The sequence below is a fragment of the Rhinolophus sinicus genome, linkage group LG17 (assembly GCF_036562045.2).
Source record: "Rhinolophus sinicus isolate RSC01 linkage group LG17, ASM3656204v1, whole genome shotgun sequence".
Lineage (NCBI taxonomy): Eukaryota > Metazoa > Chordata > Mammalia > Chiroptera > Rhinolophidae > Rhinolophus > Rhinolophus sinicus.
The window spans coordinates 19681219-19701939 of NC_133766.1; the positions used below are offsets into that span (position 1 = coordinate 19681219).

Sequence of the window (20721 nt, forward strand, 5' to 3'; positions counted from 1 at the left end):
AAGTATGTTTTTTCCTACTGATACACGCTACTGTATTTTAAATTTGCTTCAATAACTGTTTGATGATTCCATCTTTTATTATCCAGTCAATAAATGCTTACTCGATACCTATAATTTTTAGGTCTTTGCAGAAAACAACAAGATGGAGAGAACAGAGTTCTCCCCTGTCCTTAAGGATATCATGATTTAACAGGGAGGATAAGACAAATAACCACGAAAGTTGAATGTGAGATAGACTAGAGTAAGTGCTATAAGAAAGGCAGAAACAAAATATTCTGTATGCTGGTCTCTGTTTAGAAGGTACTTCCCGCCATTACCAATCTCGGATTGTCAGAACATGGCTTACCTTTCTAAACCAGCTCAAATGCTCCATGTCCTAGGAAGTCTTCTTTATCACTGCCCCCAGAACCTTTTGTTTATACCTTCCTTGGCATGGCATGTGCTTGGCGAATTATAAGGATTCCAGTTCCCAGTATTAACACTGAGGACTGTTCATCCTAGATTTTTACGGATAGTCTCAGTTTGATGTAATTGTATTTTTTAGTAGAAATAATTTAATATTGTATGATTTAATATGTAGACCTTGTCCTTTGTTAGACCACATTTTCTGATGCTGACCTTTGGTTGGGACAATGTGGTCACTGTGAGTAGAGTCAGAGGCAGCGTGCATGTTTCCCTAAAGTAACTGGTCTACCAGTCGTTTACTATTGGCATCTGTGCTTGAATGGTTAAGAAGAGTCCATTCTGACTGGCCAGAGCCCATGCCATATAAGTTGTTAACTATTTTGAATATCACTCTAGGTGTAAAGCTTTCTTGGAAATGTAGATTGGGTCCAGAAAAATGGAAACTTACACAATAGGTTATGGAACAGGGGCTTTGAAGGACACTGCCGCACCATCAGTGGTTTTATATATGTCTCTAGGTAAAATGATTCATTGGTCTGCAAACTCAGGAAATCTTTTTATCAATCTAGCCATTATTTTGCATTTATGTTTGTTTATTCAGTTATTCAACAAATACTTATTGAGTACCTACCTATGCAGCAGGGATTGCTAACTACCCAAATCCATTTCTTATTTCTGGGCATAGCTATACATTTCTCCACTTCCTTTGCAATTAGTGACCGTGTGACTAGCCTCTAATGTGGTAGGACTGCAGTGGGGAAGATCCCTTAGTGACCTTGAAAGCTGTATATTTAATAATGCGATGTGGCCATCACCCTGGGTTGTGAAGAACTGTGTTGGCCAGTGAGTCCTCCACTCCCATCGCTCCAATCTGGCAGTCAGTGAGCAGACATTAAACTTCTATTAAGTTATTAAGTGTTTGGTTCTATTTATTATTGCAACCTAGCTATGATAAACTAAAATAAGCTAGGCCATAGTGTGGTTAAAAAACAACAACAACACACTTAGTGGTTTAAAACACAAATGTTTATTTCTTACACATTCTACTTGACTCCTGGGGTTGTCAGAGGATCTTCTCCCATATTATCTTCACTTTGTCACCCTGTCTCTGGGTTATGAGCCTAACGGAGGAACCACTGTCTGGATCATTGCTAGTCACCATGACAGAGGAGATGAGTCCTGGAGAGTCTTTTATTAGCCATTAAACAAGTGGCCAGAGAGTCACACATGGCAGTCCCACACACAGCTCATTGGTTATACTTGGTCATAAGGCCTCAATTAAGGCCAGGAAGTGCAACCCTACTATGTGCCTGGAAGCGAGACAGCCAAAATCATTCAGAGAGTATCATTCAATTCCACCACACCAGTCTAACTGATCTAAAATGTCCCACTGTGTACTAGATACTATGTGAGATGTTGGCATTTAAAGGTTAATGTGTCATGGTCCCAATTTTATAATTTCACAATGCATTTTCTTCTGAACTTGTGGGTGGATATCATCTGCATTTGATGATTTTCTGTCATCTTTTTGAAACAGATAGTACATGTATAATTAACTCATTCATTCATTTATTCCACTAATAATATTTATTAAGTACCCGTTTACCACACATACGTATCTTGGGAGATGTGGAATGCAACATTGAAATTGAAATCAGTCTTGCCTTCAAAGAACTCAGAGGATAGGAAATGGTTTCTTCTCAGACTTCCATTCTGTCTCCACTAGATGCCTCCCTGGCCATTTTCTCAAAACTAAGGCAGAGATTTCATTTTGTTGCTTTGCTCTTATCATGTGGGAGTCGAGTGTGAAGTGTGTGCTTTACTGCCCAGGGCTCAGGGCTCAGGGCTCATTTTGAGGTCCTGTGATCCACAGTCTCCGCCAATATACCTAAGACACAAAAGGCGGAGACATGGATGAAAAACAATGTACTCCGCTCTCACTCATTCAGGCGTCTAGGCCCTATTTATTTTTGGAGACTTTGTTCAACTTACAAGTGTCTTTGAAAGGTAACAGAGTAGTAGTTTCCAAGCTGTGATGTGCGGGGCCCGAGGACTAAGAGGCACGGCCCAGACGGGAAGTTGCAGGCCTTCTGCCTCCATTCCAACCACAGCAGCTTCACTTTTGACTGTTTTATGTATTAGAATTGTATGTATGATTTTATTATTAGAAAGGTTTAGTTTTTTGAAAAGATTAAATGATAGAATGACTTGCTATTTCAAAACATTTCCAGGAGCCCAAGAGAATTAACAACATCACCTCCCCAACAAATCGCAGACCATGAAGTCTGGAAGGAGCTCAGAATCTGCCCGCTCCTTTGGAGAGAGCAGCTTTGGTCTATGGTTCACGAAGTCATTCGGAAAATGCACAAGAGCTCATAGAATAGACCCTCTCCCCTGTAGGCCACTGGTTCCACAAAGGAAGCATTTAGCCCCGTGGTGCCTTGCACACAGCAGATGTTCAAAGAGTATCTGTTGAATGAACAAATGAAAGAATCAGCATTAACCTTCCACGGAATGGGTAGGAAAAAGAAAGCTCAGAGTGGTGAAAGTGTTGGCCCAAGGTCACACAGTAAAGATGAAGGCAAACTTACAAGAAGAATTATGGGTTGGACAGGATTATGTCATATGTTGACTCCTAAACAGCAATAAAAATGTCCAAACTCAACTTCTCACTTTCTATCCTTTGTTCTGCCTCCACAGCCACCCTAATGACTTAACGCAGAAACGGTCCAAGTTCCAACTCACGTGACCCGTGGTCTTGCCTGTCTGCTATTTCTGTTAGCATGTGCTGTGCATCAAACCTATCTTTTTTGTTCTCCGTGGTAGAGAATGTGTCTCTGCCCCCACCCCCTATAAGGGCCGGGCAGCTCAGAGGGAGACTGCTCCCCTGCCCCCGAAGCATTTATGTGGGGTGGTGCTGAGCGAGGAAAGGAGAGGCAGTTTAAGGACAAGCTGTGCTAGGGTTAGATTGTTCCAGTTTCTCCTTCCTTAGTGTCTTTCCTGTTTTTGCATCACCGATGATTTTATTTATGGAATGCCAGTATGTTTCTTTTTTTAATTAAAGGGAGGAAAAATCCAGTCTTGTGTATAACAGGAGTGATGACTCAATAGGACTCCTCAGTGCCAAATGACTTCCTGTAATTGCCTCTGTCACAGTGTTTCTTCCAGAAGCAGGGTTTTGGGCGCAGGGTGAGACTGCACCTCAGGATGCCCCCTGTCCAAGTGGCTCCCTTCTGACACAGCCCAGGTTGTCTGACACATCCTTAGTCAGGAACTCTGGCCAGCTGACCCAACGCTGTGCAAATCTTGCTGATCTATGAGAATAGAGAAGAGAATAACTTAGCAGAGATGATGGAATTTTGGGCCGAATCTTCTTTCATGGAATCTAAACATGAGGTTTCTCTGGCATTGCAGCACATCAGAGGATCGTCATTTTTAATAATATAAATACTTTTTCAAACTTACCTGTCTTAACCCCTGCCTGTTACAGGGAAGGGAACTGAGACCTAAATCAATTTTGAGCATATTTATTGGCTATCTCCTATGTGTAAAGGATTCCTCAGCTCTCTAGGCTAAATGATGTTTTTAAGGTCCCACGCTTACTGGTGACAGATGGAATTAAAAACTAAATGTCCTCACTCTCTTGCAATTCTTCATTCCACCATTCAAATCTAAAGTTTGGATTATTATCGTAACGATTTTGCTGTTCTAGAAATTCTAGACTGGTGTGTGTGTGTGTGTGTGTGTGTGTGTGTGTGTGTGTGTGTGTCTTTTAACTGTTTGCATGTAGCCATGAGCGTATACAGCAATCCTAGATGGTAACAGGAAACATTGAAGGCAGCACGTCAGAGTCAGAGAAACACTTCCTCTGGATTCATGCAGACCTAGTTATGAATCCTGATTCCTCCAGGGGGGGGGGGAAGGGCGGGCATAAGTCTCAAACCAACCAATCCAGAGCTCATACCCCAACCACCTCCTTTATGGGGCTCTTACATTCCAGGCCACTAATTTGAGTCCTAATGACTGTTGGGCCAGGTCCCAGGCAAGTAGGGACAACCCCCAAGCCCCAGAATCCACTGAAAGTATTCAAACTAGTCAATCCTAAACTTGCCTGTCCTGCTCTTGTCTGTGGGAACCTCACTAAAGACTCCTGCTCACGTTTCCCCCTCCCTCTCTGCCTCTTGCTCTTGGTCCTTCTTCCGTGGCCGCCATGGGTGGTGTGCCCCCATCCACCTGCCTTGGGATCTGTAAGTAACAGACTGTCTTTTTAATGGCAGTCATCTCCTGATCTGTTGGCCTCACCATATCTGAATAATAATAAAACCTGTATGGCGACGTAAGAAACGTCTAAACCTGTAGAGAATTTTAGTCAGTTCATTGAGCCAAACTGTCAACAATTGCTGTGAAGCAAAAACTCAGTGGATTAAGAGAATGCTTCAGTAAAGGACAGTTTTGCAGCTTATTTTATACATTAGAATCAAAGGAGGAGACGTAAGGAAGGTTACACAAAACCCATTGGTGGTAGAGTAAGGGAGTAGGAGAAACAAAGTGGGGAAATCTCTGGGGCTGGATAAAAAGTAAAATGGAGAGACACTTGCTTCTTTTACATTGGTGGGCACAGGATAGTTAACAATTAACATTTTACCGCCTCTAGAGGTCTTATTCTGGGAACAAGGTAACAATGAGAGGTTCTGGTCTCGTGCTCTGGTATGGCGGGTTGTGCCCTGAGGGGTCTGGAAAAGGGGATTACTCTGACATTCCAAGGGTATGTGATCTTAGATGCAAAAAGACAATACCGTGTTTCCCCAAAAATAAGACCTAGCCGGACAATCACCTCCAATGCATTTTTTGGAGCAAAAATTAATATAAGACCCAGTCTTATTTGACTATAAGACCAGGTATGTAATATAATATAATATAATATAATATAATATAATATAATATAATATAATATAATATAATATAATATAATATAATATAAATAATACCGGGTCATATTAATTTTTGCTCCAAAAGACACATTAGAGCTGATTGTCTGGCTAGGTCTTATTTTCGGAGAAACAGGGTAGACAGGCTCACTTAAGATAAACATTGACCTTTGTCAAGGAAGCTACAGGCCAAGGATGTGACTACCGGCCATGACCTGCCTTCAGTTAGGGATTTTTATGTTCAGACCTCTGCGTTTCGGTCTCTGAGTTTGTAGGGCCTACATGCAGGCCTCCCCAGAGCTTGTCAGGTTTAGTATGTGGCCCCTTTTTCGTCCACACATATTTTAAAACACAGTGTGCTTGACAAAGCACCTCACCCATACATGTTCTTGGTAAGGTCCTTTATATAACGTCATGTAATGGTTAGCTATGCGTGATGTCCCTGGGTACATACATATGAATAATACCCAGCTCCTGCTCTCAACGAACCTAATGGAGAGTATGAAACATAGCAACCTTTCAGAAGTAGGTGTGGGCCGTGGATATTTTTCCATGGTAGATGGAGATGTAGGCAGACAGCAGAGGCATTCGATAGCCTGTTTTAGGACACACGGCATGACGGAGCAAAGAAAGACTCCAATGCAGGCTCTTCAGACCAGCCCAGGATCTGGTTTTCAGTGCGACCCACGGCTCCTTAGAGTGAGTGAGACTGGAGCTGGAGAACACAGGGTGCACCTAGTTGCTCCTGAAACTGTCGCCATCTGACACTTTTTGCTACTCTAGAGTTTTGTTCATGTAGTATTTAAGGCAAAATATTCATTTCTTCTTTGGCCGTTATCCTGCATTCCATATTCATTTATTTTCAATAAATGTTTTCAGATTCCTGATTTTTTCCCCTAAAGCTTACAAATAATTTTTTCTGTCTTGCCTTTCTTGCTACATTTACATAAAAGCCACACTGAAAAATTACAGCAGTAATGGAGGTCTTAGGGGAAACAAAATGCTCTGTACAAAATGCTGCCTTAACCCTTCACTAAGGAGCACTGCCAGGCCTACAGGACCCCGGAGGGGGCTGTCACGTGGGGAAGAACACACTCAAGGTGCTCATTTGACCTATTAAATGCTAACAATGGAATCAATTTGGGGATCCTCATGACTTTCTTCATCAAATCATTTGGACCACAGAGGATACCATGGAAATAAAAACAAATTTAATTGCTAAAATTTGAGGCAGTCATCTAAATTCTATGAAAGTTTGCTGTTTGGAAATGCTACATGGGTGGAGTGCAGCTTAGAGCAAAATACAACTTCATGAAAAGTCTGAATAACAATATTTTATTTATTTATTTTATTTTTATTTTTATTTTTTTAACAATATTTTATAAGGAATACAATTTGACCACTTTGAAATATAGTGCATGTAAAATAAATAACAAGATCATTCTTCCTCTCATCCACTGAACATTTAATGAGCGTCTACTCTGTGTGGGTCCCTCGGGATACAGAGAATTCAATGCATTCCTGTCCCTGGAGCGTAGGCAGCCTAGTGTTTATTAATAGAAAATAAGTACTAATAAGCCAAATACGTTAAGTATGCAAAAGTAGGTTTTTATTTTATAATGTAGCATAAACACGAAAATACTGGAGCACACAAGAATTAATTTCTGAATGCCTAGAAGTAAGAGGAATCTTTAATTTATGGTATGTTCAGTTCATAAAGATTTCTAATTTTAGGCTGAGTCCCCTTCGTGAGAAAGACCCAGAACATCAGAGCGAGAGACGTTATTCAAGACTCTGCAGTCACTCGGATCACACACACGTTGCCCACCATGATGGAATTGCCAATAAATCCACATTATGAAAACTGGACTCAATTAGGCTTTGCCGACAGCCCTGACATTGGTACTCTCCAGGCCTTGAAGGGACATAAGCAGTTTCTGCCATCTGGTTGCTTCAAACATTCCTTTCTTTGGGCAAGCGGAACAGATAGATGTGAAGATTTTGAAAACCCTGCATGAGGTGTGAAATAATGGCTTTTCATTCCTCGGCCAAAAATGATCACAGCTAATATATATATAAAAAAGCATTGCCAGGATTTAGGACTTTCTAGCAGTTGTCTGCACCTTCCGTCTTGTACTCTTTGCCTCCTCCCATCCAACCCCCAAACCTTTGTGTCCTTCTGTATAAACTGACGAATTATTTGACCACACTAGAAATTAAGAAAGTTACTCCCACCTAGGGATGTGCCATGCGTACACTGAATGCCGTCCTTTCTCGTCCATTGTTTAGATACATTCTGTGTATCTATGTATCTAAACAATGGTCTAGGCTGGGGACAGCTTCATTGGAGGCCTAGGCTGGGGACAGCGTCTTTGACTACAGGGTGTACTTGGGGAGACCAGCTGGGTAGCAGCCGAGGCAACAATTATATTAGAGGCACTAAAACACTCCAGGAAATGTGACCAGATGGATAAATGGCATTTAACAAAACTCCTTTCTGGGATAGTGTGGTAGTGGGTGAAGGGAAGGTAACCAAAACACTTGGCATGAGCATGGGCAGGCACTACTGACAATTGACACACAACCTCCATGGAAAATGGATTCACTTGACGACAGGACTGTTGTTTCGCTTGCTGGGTTATGTAAGTTCAGAACAAGAGCGGGGTTGCCCTGGATGACAGAAGAGAGGTTGAGTGGTGTGGTCTTTGGTGATGTTTCTCCACACTCCCCAGCACAGCATTCAGAATCTCCTCTGTACATGCTGGCAAATATTTTAAAATAATAATCCCTATGGTTCAATCTATTCTTGACCACAAATTGAATACTTGGAGCAAGTTAGTGTTTTACTGTCCTCAAATCACATGGGTTTGACCTTAGTAGTAGTAGTAGTAACGGTTATTTGTTGACCTTCTTCTTGGTCTCAGACGAAGAGATTTAGAGCAAGAATTCTAGATTCAAAATGCCTGAGTTTAAATCCCAGCTCTGTCATTTACTGGCTGTGTAAACTTGGTCGAATTTCTTAAGCTCTGGGCACCTCAGTTTCCTCATCTTTAACGTGGAGATAATAATAGTACAGTACTTCATAAAGTTGATGTAAGGACTAATTGAGTTACTACATGTGGAGTGTTTAGAGTGTTCCTGGCATGTAACATGACTACGTTACTTTATTTGTTATGATTCTTTTATATATTCCTCACAATAACCCTGAAAGGGTTTCTTAACCACTTAATAAAAGTTAAACAATTAGTTCAACTCAGTGCCAGAGTTGGGATTTGAACCCAGGTCTGCCTGAGACTGAAGCCTCTCTGACACCACATCTTTTGTCAGTGTTATATATTCATTCCTCAAATGCAGCAGCTCTGGGTTTGGACTGCCTGAGTCCAAACAACAGCTCTACCTCTTTTAGCTGTGTGACCTTGGGTAAGTTACTTCCCCTCTCTGTGCCTTAGTTATCTCATCTGTAAAATGAGGATAATAGTATTTCCTATCTCAGTGGGTTACATAGTGAATAACGTAAGGTACCTTCCAGTGCTTTGCACATAGTAAAAGTTCAGTACGTGTTTGTTATTTTCAGTATCATCTTCAAAGCCATTTGTAAATTGGGAGCTTTTTGTAGGCAGGGTACTGATTCCTCTGCCTTTCGTTCACCCTGAATCCTTTAAGTAAACACTTTTACATGAGTACACATTTGTTTAGAGCATGTGAAAATCTGGGGTAGGGTATCCTCTGTCACCTTAGTTTTCTTTGTCTCAGAATATTTGCGACTTCCTTCCATTGTGCATATTGTGATCTGCCCCTCCTCCTGTCCAGTTTTCCAGTCCACATTGAGCGCTGTTTCTTGATTTATGGGCTGAATTTTGTCCCCCCCAAATTGATATAGGAAAGCCCTAACCCCTGGTACCTCAGAATATGACCGTATTTGGAGACAGGGTTTTTAATTAAGTTAAGATGAGGTAGTTAGGTAGGGCCCTAATCTAATATGGCTTGTGTCGTTATAAGAAGAGGGGGAGACACCGGGGACACTCACGCACAGAGGGATGATCAGGTGAGGACAAAATAGCAAGAGGGAAGCCACCTACAAGCTAAGAGAGAGGCCTCTGCGGAAACCCACCCTGCCAGTACCTTGATCTTGAACTTCCAGCCTCTGGGACTGTGAGAAAATAAATTTCAGTTAAGCCACCCAGTCTGTGGTATTTTGTTATAACAGCCTTAGCAAGTGAATACGGCTTTACGTATTTGCTCCAGATCCCTGCAACCTCTTGTACCCCTTTTTAGCCATTCTTCTCCCACTCAGTCTCAGCCTCTTTCAGACCACAGTCAGATGTGCAACATGAGTGTGAGCAGAGATTCTACCTTCCACCTCTGACCTTTCCCTTGCTTGACCCCAGGACCCACAACAGGTGGGCCTCCTTCCTTCCTCCCGGCCTCCTGTGGGTGGTGACTTGGGTGATGGGCACGCTTTTCTGCTTCTTCCTTCCATAGTTCTTGTGGCAACACAGTAGTGGATTAATACTGAAAAGAATTATGGCCACTGCCGCAGTCAATACATAATTTAAAATAAATGCAATAAGACTCTGTTAGGAAATCTTAACAAAGTTCTGATTTTTCTCATGGTGACTGTTTGGGTGCTTTTCAAAACAAAACAAAAAACAACAAATAGCAAATTCTTTCCTACCTTCATGTCACCTCCAATTTATCTTATTGTTTCCTGAGTACATGTGTATTCTGTGCTCTAAGCAGTAAAGATGTGTAGAAAGTGGACTCCCAGTGGTTTCATGGTCTCCCAGCTCTGGCATACTTGACCTATTGCCGTCGCCTCTTTCCCACCTGGGCTGCATAATCTGGGTTCACCTCCAGCCCCTACACCTCCAGACCTCCCGCCTCCTAGCTCCAGCTTCAGTTCTTCTTTCTAGTTTGCTGCCAGTTGCAGCTCTTGGTGGCCAAGTCCAGGGTGACAGGTGCCACCTCTTTCAATCCTTCACCATGAGACTGTGCTTCTACAGGCACCGTTTTCCACTTTCTTCTGTAGAAGCTTTGCACCAGTTTAGCACCATTGTAGGATGGTAAGGTGTGGGAGAAGAAAGCAAGAGCTTTGGTGTTTGACACTGAGGTTCGAATGCTGGCTCCACCTTTAGCACTGTGACCTTGGGAAATATACAGGGTCGGACAATTAAGTGCGTGAACTTGTTGCAGTGATTTTGCTAACCTTTTTTGATATCAGAGGGATTATTCGTTAAGAATTTGTACCAACTGGACAAACAGTTCACCAAGTTTACTATTTGGAAGTGCTGAAAAGGCTGCATGAAAAAGTTAGACGACCTGAACTTTTCACCAACAATTCATGGCTCTTGCATCACGACAATGCACCAGCTCACAGGCACTGTCTGTGAGGGAGTTTTTAGCCAGTAAACAAATAACTGTATTGGAACACCCTCCCTACTCACCTAATCTGGCCCCCAATGACTTATTTCTTTACTGGAAGATAAAGGAAATATTGAAAGGAAGACCTTTTGATGACATTCAGGACATCAAGGGTAATATGATGACAGCTCTGATGGCCATTCCAGAAAAAGAGTTCCCAAATTGCATTGCTTCGCAAGGGGAGTATTTCGAAGGTGACCATGGTGATATTCAGCATTGAGGTATGTATCACTTCTAGGATGAGTTTGCAAACTTAATTGTCTGAACTTGTATTAGTTTCCTGTGGCAGCTTTAACAAATTGCTACAAAATTAGTGACTTAAAACAAAAGTCACTCAGAACTGTGATCCCCCTCACAGTGCTGGGGGGATCAACATTTGAAATCAATGTGCTGGCAGAGCCTCACTCCCTGCAGAGGCTCTGGCTGCGTGTTTCTAAGCTTGTGGTTGCATCACTCCAATTTCTGGCTCTGTGGTCTCATCGCCTCTCCTCTTCTCTGTGTGTCTTTTCCTCTGGTTACCCATCTCATAAGGATACATGTGATTGCGTTTAAGGCCCACAGGGATAACCCAGGATAAACTCCTCCTCTCAACATCCTTAGCTTAACCTCATCTCTCGCCATGTAAATAATATTCACTCTTTGGCCATGTGAGGCAATGTTCAGAGATCTTGGGCTTTAGGACACAGGCACATCTGGGAGTCACGCGGTTCACATCAAGCAACTTACAGTGCCTCACTTTCCTCATATTCACACCAGGAATAAGAATGAGTGCCTCACAGACTCAAAGTAAGGATGGAATAGCAGGGTTTAGTAAATGAATCAAGAACAACCTGATTTCCAAGAGCCCACAGATACTGCTGGGATAGAAACGGTGTCAATCCCCAACTGGGAAATGCACTCCAGGTGTATTTCAAAAAGTCTGCCACCTGCAGCCCTCGTTCCACTCCATGCTGGGCTGTACGCTTAGGGTGTGCCCAACAGAGTGGCCTTCAGGACAAACTGGCAACTCTAGGCTCATCAGTGTCTTGGAATGGATTTAGCTTTCTTGTTAGTCTAGTAACAATTGCAACGTCTGCTTTATCAGATAAATCCATTCTTATCTAAATGTTCTTTGGCCTTGGTCACTGTCTCTACCGTACCTTTAGAGTCTGCAGTGGATTTTGCCTGAACTGGTTGCTGCCAGACTCTTTCCCTGAGATATGAGTCTGCTTCTCTGGGGGCCCCACCTAGCTTGGCAGGGTCCTATACTCAGCCTCTTTCCCTACCTCCTCTGCCCAGTCTCTCTGCATCTGAGCCGTTCTCTGACTCACCTGCCCCATTCCCTCTGTACTCAAGTCATTCTCTGTCCCACCCGCCTCTCTCCCTCTGCACCTGACCTATTCCATCTTCACATGCTACGTTCCCTCTGCGCTGAAGCCATGGCATATGTTCCCTTGGTGGCACCATTCTCTTTCATCACTGTCCCTTTGTATGTGCAATCTTGTTTCCCTGGAATACACTCCCCACCTTCTCTGATTACTACTATTAGTCCTGAAATCATCAAGGTTTACTTTCTATAGGAAGTCTTCTCCTATTGGGTGGATGTTCCTCCACTGTGATTCTACCATGGTTTTGATACTATGTCATACTTGTTTTTTACCAAGCCCGTCTTCTCTAGGAAGCAGTGAGCTTCTTGAAGCTGAGATAGTGTCTTTTTTATACCACTGGCTCTAGGACAGTGCTTCAAGATATTCAGTAATAAAGAAGGACTATTGAATGGCCCTTCTGCCACAAACTATCATCTTCCCGAAGTGTTGATGCTTAACTCTTTGACTTAGATCCTCTTTAACAGATAATGGGCCTCAGTTGGACTTTAGAGTGCTAATTAAAGGTGGAGAAATCCAGCATCCTCCTAAAGACCACCTCTGCCACTGTAGTCAGTTGTTGTTCTTCGACCCACCTTGGGCCAATCCAAACAGGCTGGCAAATTTATCCTTCTCTTTGGTGGGGGCTCTCGGGATATACTGAGGTGGGTCTGTGGTGCATTTTACAAATCAAAACCTTTAGGAAATGAAAGTCACCCATATAACTGAGTGCACTCACCTAGTAACAAATGCATTCACTGGCTCTTCTAGACCCAGAAATGGGTCTCACTTTTATTGTTATTACTAAGTAATAACAGTGCTTCACAGTTTACAAAAGTGGTTTCTTATATAGCATGTCAGTTAAACCTCATATTAACCCTGGTAGGCAGGTATTAGTATCATTTCTCTCTCTGTCTCTCTCTCTCTTCTAGAAAAGTACCATGGTGAAAGATTATGGTATCATAATTAAATGGACGTAGGTTCAGATTGCACCTCTGTAAATTACTAGCTGTATGTCTTTGGGAAAATCATTTAACTTTCTTGAGTTTCAGGATTCTTAAGTAGCAGGATATTGTAACCATACCAAATTGAAACTGCCATTTGACTCCGTCATTTAAACTTTAGAGATAGTTCATCTTGCTGTGAAATTAAAATGGAAAAGAAATAATGCTAATGAAAATGGGAAAAATTATGAATAATTAAATTGTGCAATATGGAACATTGATCAAGGAATTGAATTGGCTTAATGGAGTTCACTGGAAAAATACTTTCTCCACAAAAATTTATTGATGTTAGCATAATTCTGATTAAAATATTTGTATTTTAAATGTACTTGGGGGCCAAAATGGGGTTGAAATAGTGAGGCCAAATAGCCTGGTCCCTGATGGTCATAAGAATAACTGTAATATCTCTTATTGAGCACTATTTCAAGTGTTTTGCATACAATGTCATTTAGTCATAAAAGTCCAGGGGGTAGGGCTGTTTTATGGCCCCAGTTTTACAGAAATGGAATCAGGTCTGGCACGTATTGAATAGCACATACATACATCACCATGATCACCACCACCATCATCATCATCTCGACACCTCTATGCTGACGTGTTATGGGTTCTCAAAACCACCAGAATAAAATCCAAACTCTTTGACAGGGCCTGTAAGGACCCTGCATCATCTGTTTTCTAGCTCCTGTGCCATTCTTTGTCACTCTTCCCCATGACCATCCACACTTATTTCTTGCAACCCCCACACAACAAGCATATTTCTGCCGTATGCCCTTTTTAGTCCCACTTAAGAAATGCTCTTTCCCTAGATAGGTGCATGGTTCCCTCCATCTTCTATTATTAGTCAAGAGCTACCCCGCGGGGAGGATTTTCCCAACAACCCTGTCTCAAGTAAGCATGCCCACCTTTTTTATTTATTCATCATCTGTCTTCTCTACTAGAAGGGAATTGCCAGGAGGGCAAGGATTATCTCTACTTTGTTCATTGTTTTAACTCTAGTGTATAGGACAGTGTCTGCCACCTGGAGGGGCTCAATGAATAATATTTGCCTGAATGAAGACACATGAATGTGAGGTCTTTGCACACAGACACATGTTTCCAAGTGTTCTTTGTTTCCTGTTTCAGTGACTTCTCCAAGAGGCCCCAGAAAGAGGTTTCTGAAGGGGCTTCTACCAGGAAGGAAGTCTGCCTGACCATCTTTGCTCTTTCAATGGCACTGCTGAAGCTTTGTGCTGTTTAAGAAGAGGGTCTTCGCCCAAATCCTGTCCCCACACTAGTCAGTCTTCTTCCCTTCGTTTCTTTAGATCCAACCTGCCACCCTGGGAATGACAGCTTAGTGTGTCTGGACAAAACACAAAGTCACTCCTGTGAGTGTCCTGTTTTGGGTGGGATTATGGTGTTTTAGTTACTTAATGGGTTTTTATGTTTGGATTATAGGAATAATTTCTGGGGGGGCTGCAGAATCTGTAAATAGCCGGTGCCTCTGGAAGGAAGACTGGGGAAGCAGCAGGTAAGGCTGACCTGCCGACAGTTATGTCTGAGGCATCGGTCCAGGTCCATGTGCTGGCTGTGTGCTGGTTTACAGATGGCTGAGCTCATTCCTATTGACAGATGTTGCACGCCTCATAGATGTAGTATGTTCAGTCTCCCAGGCAGAAATTGATCTCAATTGAATGGCCAGGAAGTTAGATTTATATTGCTTGCAAAAACAGCTGCCTTTTCTCTTCAGATAAAAAAAAGAGAGAGAGAGATAATAAACAGGATATGTCAATGTTCAGAGAGAGGTATGAAGGCAAGTGAGAAGAAAAAAATCAAATATTGATTAAAATCAAAGAAAAATATTGAAAAGAGACAAAGATCGTTTATTCTTCTGAGCAGGGTAAGAAATCAGAATTAGAAAACATGGAAGGAAAGAAGTGTGGTAGAATTGAAAAATAGCTTAGAGATCTTTAGTTTGAATTTTTGAAATACTTATTTGTGCAAGTGAAATCGTAAAGGAGAGAATGGAGAAAAGGAACAAAACAAAGTTCCCCTAAAATCAACACAAGAAATGGAGTCCAGGTCCTGAATGAGATTTTGGCTTTTAATTTCATACTGTCAATCAGCATCTTTAAACAGGTCCCCTCTGATCTGGCCCAGAAGCTGTACTTTAAGAATCAACTGGTGTCATATTGATTGTCTCCACACCTATCGGAACAACCTTCAGTGTCTCAAACATCCACTGAGGCTTCTGTATCACAAACCAGCCACGGGGTGGGGCAAAGTGCAGAGAAACTGAAGTCAAAGGAAAAGTATAAGGCAGTCCAGGAGGCAAGAGTAACTATGAGGGAGTGGCACCAGAATTAACCAGTAGGTATCAGGAAAGGAAACAGTTGGAGACATGGATGAAAATCAAGGAAAGCAACCTTCAAGAACTAACAAGGTGGCAGGAAGAAAAGACTTGAGGAGGAGATGTATTGGTGGTCCAGCTGAACTGACTTGGTACAATCTTGCAGATCTGTATTTCTTTTGATTCTTTGAAAAGAAACAATGGAATAAATTTAGTCTCTCTCTCTCTCTGGCAGAGCTTCTTTTAAGGGTATCATGCATGTTTCTATGCATAATGTAGTTTGTTTTTAAAAGCTGATCCAACGTGCGACTCTTATCTCAACATAGAAATATGTTATTTATGTTATATATCTTTTCCTTTAAACTAAGATATGAGCATCAATGGGGGTAACTATTGTATAGCCCGTTTCCCCGAAAATAAGACCTAGCTGGACAATCAGCTCTAATGCATCTTTTGGAGCAAAAATTAATATAAGACCTGGTCTTATGTTATGTTATGTTATATTATATTATACCTGGTGTTATATTACATTACATTACATTACATTACATTACATTACATTACATTACATTACATTATATTATGTAAGACCTGGTCTTATATTATAGTAAAATAAGACCGGGCCTTATATTAATTTTTACTCCAAAAGACACATTAAAGCTGATTGTCTGGCTAGGTCTTATTTTGGGGGAAACACAGTATTTCAGTGGCTTAACATATAAGAATATTTTTTTCCCCATTTTTCTGATTAAAAACCCAAAGCTGTGTTATCAGCTCAGATTTTCTTTTTTATTTATTAATTTATTTTTATTTTTTATTAGTTTCAGGTGCACAAGACAAAGTAATACTTAGACGTTTATCATTTATATCCCTCACACTGTGTGAACCTCTCTCCCTCCATCCACTATCCCTCTGACATCGCACAGAGCCATTACATTTCCACTGTCTCTATTCCTAATGCTGTACTCCACTTCTTGTAAGTATATACATATACATATACATATATATATACAAATTTGTAGTTGACATTCATTATTTTTCAGCTTCAGCTTCAGGTGTACAATGCCGTGATCAGGCATCTACATCTTCCCTGAGGTGGTCTCCCTAATGAGACAAGTGTCCATCGGATACCCTACAAAATCTTTATAACATTATTGATTACATTCCCCAAATTGATTTTCAAAACCCCGTGGCCATCTTGTGGTTACCGACTGTTTTCTAATCCCCTCACCTTCCCCCTTATCCCCACCCCCCTCCCCTCTAGCAACCCTCAGTTTTTCCTCTATGTCTCCAAAACTGTTTCTAATTAGTTCATTCACTTAATCTTTTCTTTAGATTCCACATATAAGTGAGATCATATGGTATTTGTCTTTCTCTGTCTGACTTATTTCACTTAACATAATGTTCTCTAAGTCCATCCATGTTGTTGCAAATGATAAGATTTCTTCTTTATGGCTGCGTAATACTCCATTGTATAAATGTACCACAGTTTCTTAATCCAGTCATCTACCGATGGGCATTTCGGTTGTTTCCATGTCTTGGCTATTGTGTATAATGCTGCAATAAACATAGGAGTGCATAAAAAATTTTGAATTAGAGTTTTGGATTTCTCCGGATAGATACCTAGGAGTGGAATTGTTGGATCATAAGGTAGTTCCATTTTCAGAGTTTTGAGATGCCTCCATATTGTTTTCCACAGTGGCTGCACCAATCTGCAATCTCACCAACATTGCACAAGCGTTCCCTTTTCTCCACATCCATGACAGCACTTGTTGTTTGTTGATTTATTGATGATAGCCATTTTGACTGGGGTGAGGTGGTATCTCACTGTGGTTTTTTATTTGCATTTTTCTGATGGTTAGTGAGGTTGAGCATTTCTTCATATGTCTGTTTGCCATCTGTATGTCCTTTTTAGAAAAATGTCTCTTCATGTCCTCTGCCCATTTTTAAATTGGGTTGTTTGTTTTTTGGAGTTGAGTGAGTTTTTTATAAATTTGTGATATTAACCCCTTATCAGACATATCATTGGCAAATATCTTTTCCCATTCAGTAGGATCCCTTTTTGTTTTATTGATGGTTTCCTTTGCTGTGGAAAAACTTTTTAGTTTGATGTAATCCCACATGTTTATTTTTTCTCTTACTTCCCTCGCGCGAGGGGATATATCAGTAAAAATTTTACCCAGGTAATGTCTGTGAAGTTTCTTCCTATATTTTCTTCTAGGAATTTTATGGTTTCAGATCTTACATTTAGGTCTTTAAGCCATTTTGAATTTATTTTTCTATATGGTGTAAGGAGGTGGTCCAGCTTCATTTTTTTGCATGTGTCTGTCCAGGTTTCCCAGCACCATTTATTGAATAAACTGTCTTTACGCCACCATACATTCTTGCTTCCATCGTCGTAGATTAAGTGGCCATATAGGCATGGATTTATTTCTGGACTCTCTGTTCTGTTCCATTGATCTATGTGTCTGTTTTTATGCCAATACCATGCTGTTTTGATTACTGTAGCCTTGTAGTATAATTTGATGTCAGGTATTGTTATACCTCCCACTTTGTTCTTATTTCTCAAGATTGCCAAGGCTATCCAGGGTCTTTTATGGTCCCATATAAATTTTAGGATTCTATGTTCTATTTCTGTGAAAAACGTCATTGGTAGTTTGATAGGAATTGCGTTGAATATGTATATTGCCTTAGACAGTATGGACATTTTAACCATATTAATTCTTCCTATCCATGAACATGGTATGTGTTTCCATCTATTTGTATCTTCTTTCATTTCTTTCTTCAGTGTCTTATAATTTTCTGAGTACAGATCTTTCACTTCTTTGGTTAAATTTATTCCCAGGTATTTTATAGTCTTTGGAGCAATTGTAAATGGGATTTTTTTTTTTCTCCTTCTGATGTTTTATTATTGGTCTATACAAATGCACCTGATTTCTGAATATTCATTTTGTATCCTGCTACTTTACTAAATTCATCTATCAGTTCTAATAGTTTCTTGGTGGAGTCTTTAGGGTTCTCTCTATATAGTATCATGTCATCTGCATATAATGACAATTTTACTTCCTCCTTACCAATTTGGATGCCTTTTATTTCTTTTTCTTGTCTGATTGCTGTGGCTAGAACTTCCAGCACTATGTTGAATAGAAGTGGAGAAAGTGGGCAACCTTGCCTTGTTCCTGATCTTAAGGGGGATGGTTTTAGCTTTTCCCCATTGAGTATGATGTTAGCTGTGGGTTTATCATATATGGCCTTTATTATGTTGAGATATGATCCCTCTATTCCCACTTTCTTAAGGGTTTTTATCATAAATGGCTGCTGGATTTTATCAAATGCTTTTTCTGCATCTATTGATATGATCATGTGATTTTTATTTTTCATTTTGTTAATGTGGTGTATCACATTAATTGATTTGAGGATGTTGAACCACCCTTGCATACCAGGGATGAATCCCACTTGATTATGGTGTATGATCTTTTTAATATATTGCTGAATTCTGTTCGCTAATATTTTGTTGAGGATTTTTGCATCTATGTTCATTAGCGATTTTGGCCTGTAGTTTTCTTTTTTTGTGGTATCTTTGTCTGATTTTGGGATCAGGGTGATAGTGGCTTCGTAAAAAGTGTTTGGGAGTCTTCCCTCCCTCTGGATTTTTTGGAAGAGCTTGAAGAGAATAGGTGATAATTCTTTTTTGAACGTTTTGTAAAATTCACCTGTAAAGCCATCTGGTCCAGGGCTTTTGCTTGTTGAGAGATTGTGGATTACTGATTCAATTTCCCTGGTGGTAATCAGTCTATTCAGGTTTTCTGTTTCTTCTTGAGTTAGCCTTGGAAGGTTGTACGCCTCTAGAAAATTATCCATTTCTTCCAGATCGTCAAATTTGTTGGCCTATAGTTAGTTGCTCATGGTAATTTCTTAAAATCTTTTGTATTTCTGTGGTGTCTGTTGTTACTTCTCTTTCATCTGATTTTATTAATTTGGGTCTTCTCCTTCTTTTTTTTTTAATGAGTCTGGCTAAAGTTTTGTCTATTTAGCTTATTTTCTCTAAGAACCAACTCTTGGATTCATTAATCTTTTGTATTGTTTTTCTGGTTTCTATTTCATTTATTTCTGCTCTGATTCTTTATTATCTCCTTCCTTGTCCTCCCTTTGGGCTTATTTTGCTGTTCTTTTTCCAGTTCCCTTAAGTGTGAAGATAAACTGTTGATTAGTGATGTTTCTTGTTTCTTTAGGTAGGCTTGCAATGCTACGAATTTCCCTCTTAGGACTGCTTTCGCTGCATCCCATAGATTTTGGGTCATCGTGTTTTCATTTTCGTTTGTCTCGAGATATCTTTTGATTTCTTCCTTGATCTCCTGGTTGACCCATTCATTATTTAGTAACATGTTATTCAGCCTCCATGAATTGGTGTGTCTTCCAGTTTTTTTCCTGTAGTTCATTTCTAATTTCATAGCACTGTGGTCAGAGAAGACAATTGGTATGATTTCAATTTTCTTAAATTTATCAAGACTTGTTTTGTGGCCTAACATATGGTCTATCTTGGAAAATGTTCCATGTGCGCTTGAGAAGAACGTGTATTCTGCAGCATTGGGGTGAAATGCTCTGAAAATATCGATTAAATCCAAGTGGTCCAATGTGTCATTTAAGGCCGTTGTTTCCATATTGATTTTCTGTCTGGAAGACCTGTCCCTTGTTGTCAGAGGTGTGTTGAAGTCCCCTACTGTGATAGTGTTACTGTTGATCTCTGTGTTTATGTCAGTCAATATCTGTTTTATGTATTTGGGTGCTCCTATCTTGGGTGCATAGATGTTTACTAGGGTTATGTCCTCTTGTGGATCGATCCCTTTATTATTATATAGTGCCCATCTTTGTCTTTTAATATGTTCTTCATTTTAAAGTCTATTTTGTCAGATATAAGTATTGCAACTCCAGCTTTTTTCTCATTTCCATTTGCATGAAATATCTTACTCCAACCCTTCACTTTCAGCCTGTGTGTGTCTTCTGATCTGTGGTGAGTCTCTTGTATACAGCATATACAAGGGTCTTGCTTTCTTATCCACTCAGCCACCCTATGTCTCTTGATTGGAGCATTTAATCCGTTCATATTTAAAGTGATTATTGATAGCTCCATAGTTATTGCCATTTTTAAGTTTGTAATTAGATTGTTTTCATCTTTCTTCTATTTACAGAAGTCTTTTTAGAATTTCTTGCAATGCTGGCTTGGTGGGAATAAATTCCTTTAGGTTATTATTTTCTGGGAAGCTCTTTATCCCTCCATCAACTTTAAATGATAG

At 40.4% G+C, this 20721-nt stretch overlaps 1 long non-coding RNA gene across 1 annotated transcript in view; it reads left to right on the top strand.

The window, feature by feature from the left end:
* LOC141569319 (uncharacterized) overlaps positions 1-7172 on the top strand; it is a 389769-nt gene extending 382597 nt beyond the window's left edge. The window contains exon 3 of the long non-coding RNA XR_012492832.1: positions 7068-7172. This is a non-coding gene — a long non-coding RNA (uncharacterized LOC141569319). The remainder of the gene's footprint in view (positions 1-7067) is intronic.
* Positions 7173-20721: the final 13549 nt, after the last annotated feature.